General features: G+C 42.4%; 1 protein-coding gene across 15 annotated transcripts in view; it reads right to left on the bottom strand.

The window, feature by feature from the left end:
* FNBP1 (formin binding protein 1) overlaps positions 1 to 13,362 on the bottom strand; it is a 97,372-nt gene that overhangs the window by 73,419 nt on the left and 10,591 nt on the right. The window lies entirely within an intron of this gene.

The following is a 13,362-nucleotide window of genomic DNA, read 5'->3' as shown; positions in this document are numbered from 1 at the left end:
TTTCCTTCTGATTTCCTATTCATCCACACTTTGTTTCACTTTAACCTTTAAGTCTTAAATTCTTCCTGACCTTCCACCTTAAACAGACATATTTCCACCTGAAATATACGGTGAGCAGCCCAGAAAAATCCAATCTGCTCTCTCCACCTCCATTTCCTCTTAATCTCCCTCCCTTAACTCATTTTCCATAAAGACCGAAAGGTTTTTATTCTTTTCTCTCTTTTGATTCTCCTCAGAACTTGATCTAGACAAGAAAAATACAAACAAAATTCCGTGCTGCATTTTTAGACAACTGAGTGTGCCTCAAACTTGTAGGGAAAAAATCCCACAAATCAAGAGTGGAAACAGATTATGGTTTATGTTGAAATATCCTATACGTTGTTAGATAAATTCACCTCTAACTGTCCAATATTAACATTAGGAATTAAGCAGTCTGCCTTTCAGCCTTGAGACGCTTTCAATTTTCAGCACTTTGCTGAAGCCGGAAAGCAAGGTAAATTGCAATGCTTGTGGCAGGTTTAATTTGGGGTTTAAAATAATCTTGCCCCAGCAGGGCCCTGTGCAAAGGGTGGCAATGGAGCATCCCTCTAATTGCTCCTGAGACCAACCACACACATCCCCACCCCAAAAAACACCTTCCACAAACTCAAGAGTGACCCCTCCTGCCAATTAAGCAGAAGTGCTGTCTCACGTGCAGGTTTTGGCCACCCCCTAACAGAAATTTGACTGAAGACATACAAGAGGTACTTCAGAAAAAGCCACCGAGCCTACAGCCCAGGGGCCAGCACAAGGAAAATCGTGGTCCCGCTGAGCTGGGCCAGGTCCAGGAGCACAACAAGACCATCAGGGTGCACAGGGAGCAGGTTAAGCTGTGCCATCTGCCAACCAGACCCACCTGCAGGAAAGCTGTGCGGGTACATCCCCCACCCACCGCCACGCGGAGCTCGTCGCTGTACCAGCAGAGCTTTCAACTGGCTTTTAGAGAAGTGATTCACAGCACCAGAGCACCGCAGCAGGGAACAGGGACCATGAGCCAGCCCCAGTGCCAAACAAGACCTGGCAAGGTCTGCAAGCAGCGAGGGGAGGGAGAGCGGCTCGCAGAGAGGCAGCCCGGGGTGTCAGACGGGCAACAAGACACCTCCGCCTGCTTGGCCGCTCACTGGAGCGGAGCCCGACCCTTCGCATCGTGACCCACTTTGACACCTCTTACGGGAGCCCTGGAGAACCTGACACACGGGTCACAGGAGGCAGCCTCCCTGCACGAGTACAGCCGCTGCCGTGGCTGCCAGGTGCCCGTGCTGAACGGCAGAGCGCCGAGCTGCCAGCACGAAGCTGGGGGCGCTCCCTGGGCCAAGCCATGCAGCCACGGGCAGCCCTGCCTCATCCAAGCACAGACGCCTGTCCTGGTTCCCAGGGCTGCTACAGACTGCCTTTCCCAGCAGAGTCCACAGAGGACAACCCCAAAGCCTGCATCGCTGCCGTCCCTGTATCAAACTAAGGCCTTCTGCTCCCCCTGGCCCGACGTATCCTGCAAAGGATGTGGTAACGCAGAGCTTGTGGTGCTGCTCTAGCAGCAGGGCAAGTAACAGGAAGGAAGGTGTGAGAGGATGTGCCATCGGAGAGAGGATGTGGTCGCTGCTGCAGCTTGCGGAAGGTGCTGCCAGAGGGGAGACAGCAGAGAGCAGTGATTAATTCTGGGGAGCGGGACAGGAGGACGTGAACAGCTGAACTGGGGTGGGACAGACCCGATGAGCAACAGGCGACTCAAACAGCAACTGACTCAAGGATACCGGGCAGACTGGGACAGTAAGGCTGTCCTTTTGCATGCAAGTGAAGAACAGGAAGTCCAACTTTCTTAGAATTGAGATTTTTGAGGTGAAATTATGTAGGTTACGTGCCCTGGCTGGCACGTAAGGATGACCATAAGTCCATCCAGCGTTATCTGCCATTATTCAGGCAGCTTTTCATTTTTATTCAAATGATTACCTAAAAAGGCTGCACCGAGGCATTACAGACTCGACACAAGTCATCTGCTGTTACCAGTGGGAAGATGTTTCAAACAAAAGTTGCATACAGCTCTTAAAAGAGGAACTGTGCATCTTAGAGGTGTCAAAATGTCCCATTCTTGAAAAATGAACGTTACACTTTTCTTCGAATACAGAAAAGGTAAGGCTTAAAAAGCACCGTTTGCCATGTCCAAGGATACTTTTCATAGATGACCACGCTGCAGCAGCAACTCATTTCCCTCAAATAAGTGTATACGTTTTGAGGTTTGAGGCACCGCACGAGCTTGCCACAATGAGAACCATCTGTCACAAGCAGACTGCTCAGCAATGAACACTTCTTTTTCGAGCACACAGTTCTGCTTATAAAACACACACAAGAAATCCCAGAATGGGACAGAGTTTTGTTTCAAAATATAGCATAATGTGCAAATTACAACCCAGGATATAAGAAAGCTCTTAAAGATCAAAATAATAAGACCTCAACTAATGCCAGAAGTAAGGTCAGAAATACCAGCATTTTAGCGGAGGACTGCATTTCAACCTTTTCTATGCATGTTCAGTCACTTAAACTGAAGACAAACGTGCACACGCCGCTTCTCCTTTTGGTGGTACTAGTGCAATTCATCTGATTTATGCGGACTTAATCCCAATAGACACGGGGGCAAACAGCAGAACTGGGACCTTAAAATCCAGATAAATTTCTTCGGACTCATTAGCTAAGCAAAGCCTAAGCAGAGGCTGGTAACTACTAAAATCTTCTGGGGCCCAGAGAAATGCTGCATCTCTATCATTAGCATTAATGATACCCATGAAACTCATTTAAAAAACAATGAACCAAAACAAACAATGCTAACCTCTTCCTTCTGCTCATCCTGGGGGAAGAGGAATGGGACAAGGATTCAGTTTTGCTGACAGTATCCAGAGCTGCAGACTGAAAGCTGCAACGGCCCACAGGGATTTGTCGTTCTGGTGCGTGCGCTATAAACAAGAGCTTTGAAAATGAGCAGACTCCGGCGTGTATCGCCCTGCCGCTGGGACGGCATAAATCAGGAGGCGCAGCACAGCTCCACATCGGAGCTGCCTCCCTCCGGAGTTGCAGCGTGGTAACAATGCTAAATACTTGTTGTTGTTGTTCCAGTAAGATCTTTCAGTTGACAATGTCGCAACTTCTCACTGTTCCGCAGCACCATCCCACTTCCCTCATTTAATACACAGCCATTCTTTTATTCTGAAGTTATTTCAACAAAAGCAGTTTTAAAACTAACTCTCAGTAAATCTGCTGGTGCCTGCCTATGCCTCTGGATTAACTGTTGACTGATTTTCATCCTCTTTTTTTTCCACTGTGAATCTCTTCCTTAATAATACCAGCTGTTAAAACAAAGATCAACAAGATCTCTTGCCCACACAGTTTCCCCTTTGGGCAATTGTGTACTGATTATTAAGAGCGAACCATGCAGTGTTCCTGCTCATCACACGGGTAGCTACGACAGAAAAATAAACAAGTGTGCTGATACGCTTTAAAAAAAAGACACACACACAAAGGCAATTTTGCCCTCTTACACAAAATCCCACAGAGTTACAATATTAGAATCTTAACCACAAGAACAGTACTTCAAATTGTAGTAGTCTCTGGTAACATTCTGGGGAAACAAACCAGCTTCTTTGTAAACCAACAGCATGCAGGATGCATCACATAATATCCAAGCAGCTCTGCGCATCCTCAAAGCACATGATTTGGTTATCAAACCTTTTCTGTTATAATCCCTGGTGTAAGCACAGAGCTGGACTTCAGGATCAGGATCAATCCCCTTCTGTTCATTGTCTTTGAAACAGTTATATTATGGTGGTGGTCTTTTATTTTTTTTATATAACCACTTAAAAAAACAAACAGTGACCATGTTAAATTTAAGAGCCCTGGATCTCTTTGTCTGAAGGTGGCCCATATGGGCTACATTAATAAGAAAGTAATGCCTGGTATTCTCAACAGCAAAACCCCTGATCTTCTAATCTCCACAAAATAAATCACCTGTCAGGTGCAGAATTTAGAACTGAGCATAGCTTAAGGTCTCTTTTCTATACGGTTGCTAACCCTAAAGATTTTTTATTTTATTTTTCCCCCAAATAGAAGAGCCCTTACTCCTCTTTGCCACCGCCTCTGGCTGCGAAGCACTCTCAGGGGCGACTACCAAGCTCCACTGCAGGCCTGGGCCTTCTGGGATGTTTATGCTGAAGTTTGGAAAAGAAGGATGTTGTAAAAGTCGCTGCAATTTTGTTCAGAAGGAGGCTGCTGCCTACAGTCATTAGATGTTTTCTACATGTTTTCTTCTGTTTCAGTTGGAGCAATGGAGGTATCTACAGTCAGAAAGCCCCCCTTAAGTGTGTCTGCAGCCCTGCCCTGAAGTTCAAATTAAAAGTGAAAAATCTCTTAAGCTAACCGTTCCCTCCTCTCTTTTCCAAATTAAATGGAACTAACACCTGATAAAGACTGAAGTACTCCTTTGCAGATGGGGGTTCAAAAAGCGTTTAATATCTGAAATACCAGGCCATTACAAATACAGCCCTAGATTTTTCAAGGACCACTTCAAACTCAGGACCAAATAATATTACTGCTTTGCCTTAAGCATTTCTACCTACCATTGCATTCCATTTATAACCCAGAAATTAGATCTGGCGCTTCTGCTCTGATTCAAGAAATAGCTTGTTTCCAAAACAGGAGACATATACATCTAAATCAGAGTTACATGGGAGTCAGGAAATCTAACACAATGAAGAGAATGACACTTTCCCTTTTTGTAAGAAAGGGATTCTGAGTTCACAGCAATTTAAATGCCTGCAGAAACAGGCATAAGGCCACCTTAAATTTTATACACAAAGTTGATCACTTCAAAATTTCTTAACAAACTGTCCAAAAACGCATTTCATATTTCGGTATTATCCACTCCCACACTCCACGGACTACAGTCAAGCAACACTGGAAAATAATAGATGAATTCTGGAAATAGACCAGAAATAGAAAGTAAACGAGTTAAAGAGAAGGCTGTTTTCTTTGAATGCACCCATTGGGGTTTGCCACACCATTTTTTAAATGAGCAAGAGCCAACACTTTCTACAGCTATGAAAACAGCAACCAAGCCATTTAGCTAACATCCTGATAAATATTTTCCTATCACCTATTAGGTTTCTCATCCCAACATTTTAGATGATAAACTCTTCAGAAAAGGGACTAACCCCTGCTGGATCTGGAGACACTGTGGAACTGCAGAGTGAGGCCTTTTGTCTTCATTTGGACACCGACATTGTTCCAGACTGAGCCCACCTGCACAACATACCCAAACCTCCAGCTGGACCTTGAGGTGCCCCTTCTCCCCTGCAGAAGATGTGATCACCCATGCAGTCACAGACCCATCCATGTTCAGCAAACTCAGACGTGGCCAAACCCACCCTAACGTGCCAACTGTACCGCTGACATCTTGCTAGGGATCACAAACACCCACCTACGTGTCAGGGCATACATCGCTATCTGTAAATAAGGACCCTCTGACAACTTCAGTGACAGCATATTTTCCTTTGGAGGGAGAGACCGTGTACTCATTCATTCTCACATGCTCAGTTCAATTCTTTTTCTACAAAGCTTGTCCTCAGGTACTGTAGTACAACTCACATTAATTATAATTTGAGCTCATTTTAAGTCAAAGATTAAATCTGAAGAAAAGTAATCACATTTCCCTTCGCCAAATAATCACGGTATGAAGCCTCTCTGAAACCACCCTGCCCTCCCCAATAGAAGCCTCTCTCAGTTCAGCAATAAGATCCCAGCAAAACTAAATGAATGCACCAAAGTAGGTGGAATAAAGAAGGGGAAATACTGTGCAAAATGCTGACCCACCAAAAGCACACAAAGCATTTGTTCAGTAGTGAAAACGAATAATTGAATCAGAGGCAAATTACCAAACAAACATCAATTAAATTACATGCTACGATACAAAAGAAGGTTCTCCCACGCACATCTTGCCTTTGCAGAGTCAATAGCACAGCACGCACGCAGCCAAGCTACAACCTTCTGTGGATTGTGGCTGAGCCATCGGAGCTACTCGGTCAAGGATGCTTGAGATTCTCCGAGAGGCACAAGTCAATTACAAGCATCTAAAGAGGTAAATGCAACTCCATGGCACCAAAGAAACATTCATCCAAGCAGTACAGAGATCACGTCACCGAGCTTTGTAAACTAGGAAGAAATAGATGTTGCTTACCCTACAAGCTTGACATTCATGGAACACGCAAAACTAGAGTTTTGTAACCCCATCATCTTCCCCATCCATGTACAAGAAGCGCCTGCTGACCTGCTCAGAGCATTTGAAACCAGCGGTAGCAGCAGCACGGACCCTGCCAGTCTTGTGGCGGCCCCATGCTAGCGCTGCCTGCACACGAGGTGCTGTACACATGGTGCCGACACCAGGCTTGGCGACAAAGCAGCGGCAAGTGGGGAACCACAGCACAGCCGGTGTGACCAGGTGGTTTGCTGCCTGTCCCACAAAGCATCTCTAATAAGGCCATGCTGTGAGCCCCGATGGAAAATGTTCAAGCTCAGTCTGCTAGCTAAAAGGTAAACTGAAGTTACAGGCGCTAGGAAGTAAGCAGGGCAGCAGTACTGACCGAACAAACCTAGCCTGGCAAAGGGTGCAATTCAGCTTGCTTGATCTTAGGTCCTTGGGTTCAGACAGAAGCGTGGGTATTTTATAACACGTGCTATACCGTGACAGCGACACCAGGGTATAGGTGTCAAGCTTTCAGAACACTTGAATAAGGATGCATCATCACACCCCTAAAGATTCTTTACTAATGTAATTTTGATTATCTATTGATCTAGTTTTAAAGGCATAGACAAGAAATAAAAACACTAGCCAAATTAAAACATTTAGAACAGCAGTGCAACAGAGCTTGGATGAAAAGCCACATGTCTGTCACACCAGTTCCCCCACCCCATCTTCCGGGGCTACGTGTTTGCCTAAATCTATTATCACTGAAATAAGTATCAGCAATAAATGTTTTGATTTGATTCAATTCTTAAACACGCAGCTGTGACAGCTTTATATCCCATTCTGAACAGTCAATTGCTACGACCTCATGTTCGTCAGACAGAAGTACTGCTGCAGCAGGTAACAAAATTATGTTTCACCCATCTAGGTAACTCTCACTGCAATGTTTGTGTTAAATGGATGCTTTGATTTAGAGATTGAAAACCTTCACAGTAGAATTCTTTTAAAAAGTCTAAAACTTTCTGAGGCTTTAAAAGTCTGTTCACATCCTTCCTGTCCAAAAAGTGCCAGACAGAATGTTTTTGAGGGAGAAGGGGGTATTGGCATACTACACACACCAGTTATACTCTGGCATTTAAGCCTCAACCTGCAAGCCTAAAATGGCACCATGGGAAGTACACATAAAAATATCAGGTTGACTCATTAAAACCACATTATTTTAGTTTACCTAAACGTAAAGACAACCACTTTGTCGACATAAACCATAAATCCTAAGACTGTCTGTTGAGATTAAATGCTTATTAAAAAATGTGCAATAATGTATCCATGGGCATTATATAAAAGCATTAATGAGCCTCATATAATAATGAGCTATACAATAAAACCTAGAGCACAATGAAACTCCAAAATCACTAATACTACGAGGAAAAGGTTCTTACTAACTTTGCTAAGCACAACATTTTTCAAATACAGATCTCGAAATTCTTTATAAAGCTGGTAAGGCTACAGCAAGTAGACAAGAATTTAAAACTCTCTTTTAAGGAGTTTAGAACCAACAAAGCTCCTGGTATTTTAGTGACACTGCAGACTCTTGTAACACTGAAGGCATTTACAAGTGCTAGCAAATTAACATGCTGCACCAACTCATTTGGTGAACAATCTCATTCAGATCTTAAGCTGCTTGTCCTGTGTTCTGAATGTGTTAGCAGGCTGAAAAAATCTGAGGCGCCAAAGATATTTTCTGAAAGGGTGCTACAGTTTTTCAAGCATAAAGCAGCTTGCTGTACTTTGGACTGATTACTGGGACAGCGATAAAAAGCATTCCTTCCTGAAGACAAACGAAAACAAAGACCACCACATGAATAGTGACGTTATTAGTTACAGGACTAACACAAACTAGGGTTCAGCGTTATTAAAATTTTCATAATAAAAGTAATGGGAGAGCTGCTGGTCCAGTTCTGAGCCAGCAGTATAGCACACTATATTCTACAGGAGCATTTCTTAGTGAATTACTTTCCTAAGACTGTCACAAAAAAGCATGCTATGCACAGAGCACGTGTAGTGAAATCTTGTGAATACAAGTACACCACCACACGATGCTGGTTTCCGCTCTTCTCATGTTCTTGGAAGAGCAAGTAGAGGACTATCACAACAAAAAAATAAACAGAGGGGATGCTTACATTATAACGTGATAGCTGTGTTGTGTCCTACCATAGCAATAACAAACTAAGAAGCATCAGAAAGGACGGCAAGCACAGTGCTGCTCTTCCTACCACTGCTGTGGGAGGAAATGAACAACTCTTCGCTCTGGTTCCAAAGTAATGGATTCCCCAACTCTGAAGTCCGTCTGGCGCAAACAGCACCCACAAGTTGTATACAAATCTCTTAAAGTTCGCTTCCCCATACGCCCGCCATTCAAAATAAGCAGCTGATAACACGGCAATGACGCCAAATTCCGGCAGTTCGTGCATAAAAATACTGCAGACAGCTCAAGAGTAGGCTGGCGTCTTGCAAGAGAACCAGAAATTTAGGCCAGCTCATAGCTACGCTCTGCCAGCAGCAGCAGAAACAACGTGACGTGCAGAATACCACGTCAGTCGCTTGGGTCGCTCTCTCCTCAAGCAAGAGGAAAATTGCAGCCCACTTCCAACATGACTTCTGCGCACTTGGTTCTACAGCAGGAGCCTGCACGCTGGAAGGTGGCGACCAGCTCACCCCACGCAGCTGCATGGGAGACAGAAGCCGCCTTTGGAACGGCCAAGTGGGTACTCACCGTGCAACAGCCTACGAAGAGGGATAAATGCTTCTTACAGCCCGTTATTTTTGAACAGAGTCTTTTAGGCATCTTTCAATTACTTTAAGGAGTAATTAATGCCATAAGTGAAAACATTCTGCCCTCTCTTCATCACCCCTACACAACTTGACAAGTCTAGACGAGGAGGCTTAAGCAGATGCCATTAAATATTGATGTTATTTTTTTTTTCATGCCTATTTATTTGAAGGGAATTAATTACAGTATTGGAAAAAATCATTCTTTGAAATGCAGCTAAGACACATGCAGACTTTTTAGAGCATTCAGTGAACACAGCCGTTCTAGCAAAGTGAATCCACTTTAGGAATCTATCAGCATATTCTATTGATTTTCAATATAAAAAGATACAAAGTAAATAACCTATTTTTAATGTGTGACTTTGTCTCAGTACAATAACTATTTACTAATTTACAATATGGTAACACATGAACTTTCGTAACAAATACAGGTGCATGAAAAATTATTTTTTCCCCAAGCCAGGAGAGTCACAAGGAAAAGGTTAGAAAGGTTTGAGCCCTGCGTACCAGTTCTATGTCCTTAAGTGACACGTGCTGCTTCCCTCCCATCTTCTTCATCTTGAATTCATGTCACACAATCTGCAAGATAGGGCCCACTAAAAGTGCTGCATATTTGTGATTTCTTGTTCACAAGGAATTAAGAGTTGTTAGAAGTATGCAACAAAACAAAAGCCTCTGCAGTTCCTGCATAAAGTCTCCCCAGAATGATCCTACAGGACACAGAAGCAAGTTGCTACTGGCAAGTCTCTTTCCAGTGCTCTGGATTCTTATATTCAAAGTTAATTATTTCTATTTCTGATGGAATATATCAACTGTCGCAGTCTGTAAGAGGCCTTCCTTCACCAAACATGACACTTTCTGACTCAGAACTCAAGTCTGCAAGGTTATCACACTATGCTTTTGTTGACATTTCTGGAAACATACATTGCAAATTCTAAAGTACATGGTGACTTGAGCTAATCTTAAGAGTAATGCAAGAGGAGAGAGACAGAAAAAGAGTATATTTTGGTATAAATAATCTACTCCTTGAAATAAAGGCATGTGGGGAGACAACGGAAGATAATGGGATAGTAACAGAACAACCGGCACTGCTGCAGAACATCAGAAAAGAGAAATTTTACTTTACCAGAGCTCAAGACTGAAATGTAACGCAGCATCTGCGTGTAAAAGTAGAAAAGAGTTGTAGTGAGGATAGTAAAAACACAAATGCTTTAGAAAAACATGCCTGAAATGAGACCTAAGGTTCTGAACACTACTCTGCCTTGCAAAGACATTGATGCAAACAGCAACAGATGTTCAGAGAGCAGAGTCAGCATTACTAAACTAAGCATGATGATCTAAATTTCTTATTAACCTCAAAAATAAAGAACGATAAAGCAAACAGACACAACGGGTACATAAACAAAAAGATCAGACCTTTAGCTCTTATCTACACTAAAGTAATTGAAATTACTCACATGAGTAAGGGATGAAGAATAAGGTCCAGTCTCTTATGTGACTTAGTTTATCAACGGCTGAAAATACAAGCCATTTCTAAAGAAACAGATATGCTAATAAAGACAATCTGAGTAATGCTCTACACAAGTGCAAACATAATGCAAAATGAAACTTATCATAAAGGCTTCATATTAGAGTGATAGTAGTAGCAAAGTAAAAATAAATCCCATGAGTTTATCCTCTCCCTGAAATTAAAAGGCTGTAACTTAAGCAAAAATAATAAGTTTCACTAGAGATAAACTCCCCAAAGGTATGTATACTGTTCATGTCTTTGCTTCCTTGCCACCCTTAACGTTTCTATTCAATTGTACTTTTCTGTCTGGCCTGAAGAAAATCACACGCCTTATCAATTTTAAAAACAGTTGTTTGAAAACACGTATCTTAACGTAGTTTAATATTTATACAACAGTAGTTAACGTTATCTTGGGACGAGAAGATCAGAAAAATATTATTTTTTCTTTTTTTTTTTTCTTAATGTGAAGACAAAATGTAGAATAAACATCTTTCAAATCTGGACTTAAACACAAAGATCAGTTACTGCATTTTAAGAACAGTTTTTAAATCGATTGTTTAGTTGAAGTGGAATTCTTAGGTAAACCAAACCATCTATCTTAGAAAAAAGACAGAAATCTAACCTCGATACAGCGGTGTTCTGTGATAGGAGGTCTAACTGTCCTGCAGTAACCTGTATCACCTCCCACTGTTAAAAACAAACACGTGCCTGCCTTCCTCTTCTTCCCCTTTCACCCACTACATTTTGTTGCCACTTCGCTGGATTGAAAAGCACACGAGCACAGAAGAAACACCCTCGTTCAAAGAAGCACAACAGGAACCTCCTGCCCAACCTTTGCCACACGTGGGTTAGACCTACTGATCTCCACACAGCAACTGGAGCTGCTGGGCACAGCTCCCTGAACGTCCCATGACTCCCCAACTATTTTATAACACAGGGACAGACCATTTGAATCATCTAAAAATATGAGAGAGGATATTGACTTGAATCTACTAGACGTTTTATCCGCCAAGCAGGGGAAGAAAGCTTGGCCTCTGAACCAGGGGAAGAGGGAGGGGAAGAGAAAGACAAATGCATGCTTACCTATTACACAGAGGACGAGGGGAAGAACAGGAATTTCTCACAATTTGCCAAGAACATCCCCTCCCTCAACAAGGACAGTGAGGTCATTCAGACAGCACCTTCCACTTAAAAGAGTTCAGAAGCCAGAGCTTTGGTCCAAAGGTTCAATTGAAACTCTTACTGCCCTTAGCCAAGAAACAGGAAGTGAGGAGCTCATTTTTCCACAAATCCTAAAGTTTAAACCCATTTCCCAAATACTGGAGTTTTGGCTGATAAATACAAATGGGTGGGCCATGAACCAGTAGAACCAGGGAAGTTTACGTTATGGTAAGATACCTTGGCAGAGCATCTCTGAAGCCCGAGCTCAACGGAAGACAAGAAGAGAGCATCCACCAGCTTCCATGAGGGACTTTCCCCATATCTTCACAGGCACGATTAACAAAGAGTCACTCTAAAATAGTCCAACTTTTATGAAGTCCTCAGGTCTTTTGGATGTATTTGTTCTTTTATGGAAAGGACCTCAATATCCTGTAAGATGGGAAGCTACTGCTTACCTGGTTTGGAGAGCAGACTGCAGTAAAATGAGACAAAGTGGCCAAGAAAAGAGGAAGACAGAAGCAATGTCATATGCTCTACTCCCCCCGCTTTTTTTTTTTGGATTACTCAGGTACACAAATGACATTCATAATTATTAGTATGTGTATTCCGCAAGGTTACTCACACATTACAGTTAATTCTTGCTTATGAGCACTTAATATACAGAACAAAACTCAGTCATACGATTCCATTCCTCATCCAAGTTAATGATAGGATTTCCAGAAAAGCTGAATGCAACCATGACATTTTTACCCTCAAGAGACTCGTGTAATTGTAGACTCTGTAAATACACACAAGTAAACACAATCTTGAAATGCTGCAACATTAAAATGTAATACAATATGCAAAGGTACCCACATTTTCTCTGTAGTGACTTGTAAAAAAGAAAGGTGTATTCCCTGGCTTTCAGATGCTTAATTCTACTAATTTAATATGTGACCATACCTATTTTTGGAATGACTATGGAACACAAACACAAAGGAGGGAGAACAAATTATTAATGCAATGCCATGAATAGAGCTTTGTAGTTCATGTATTTCTTTTCCCTTTTCTTCCCTAAGAGAATCCGAGCATTAAGCACTGTACCACACAAAGAAAGTGTATTAGTCGTCTTCTTTAAGGGTGATTTGTGCCTGCAGCTTTTTTTTCTTTTTGTTTGGGGCTCATTTTCCGATTATTTTCAAAATTCTCCTCATCCCAGAAAGCCTCTCGAAGTGCATTAGGGCTTACATATTAGTCCCAGACTGTTTAATTTAGCCCTAATACCTTGAGGAAGCTTCAGGATGGATTGTTGCTATTCTGATTAAGGAATCAATCTCACCCCCTGCTGCGAAGGTTGAATGAATGCCTTGCCCCCAGAGGGAAATCAGCATTGCTCCACTGGCCAGCAGCTTCCAAACACTGCATACTCGGATGTATTATGAAGACAGAAAAACAAACTTAATTCTTTCATTCTGATTTTAAAATACGGTTCTGAATTTCCACTATTTTGACACTTAAATGAAAAAAACTCTTCAAGAAGTATGGATTCTAGCTTTTTACCACCCCATCAGTGTTCCCGATTTTTTTGTTCCCAGAGATTAACCCACAAGCAAACCACAAA

The sequence above is a fragment of the Cygnus atratus genome, chromosome 19 (genome assembly GCF_013377495.2).
Source record: "Cygnus atratus isolate AKBS03 ecotype Queensland, Australia chromosome 19, CAtr_DNAZoo_HiC_assembly, whole genome shotgun sequence".
Lineage (NCBI taxonomy): Eukaryota > Metazoa > Chordata > Aves > Anseriformes > Anatidae > Cygnus > Cygnus atratus.
The sequence above is the reverse complement of the archived record's forward strand: the minus strand, read 5'-3'. Positions and strand labels throughout refer to the sequence as shown.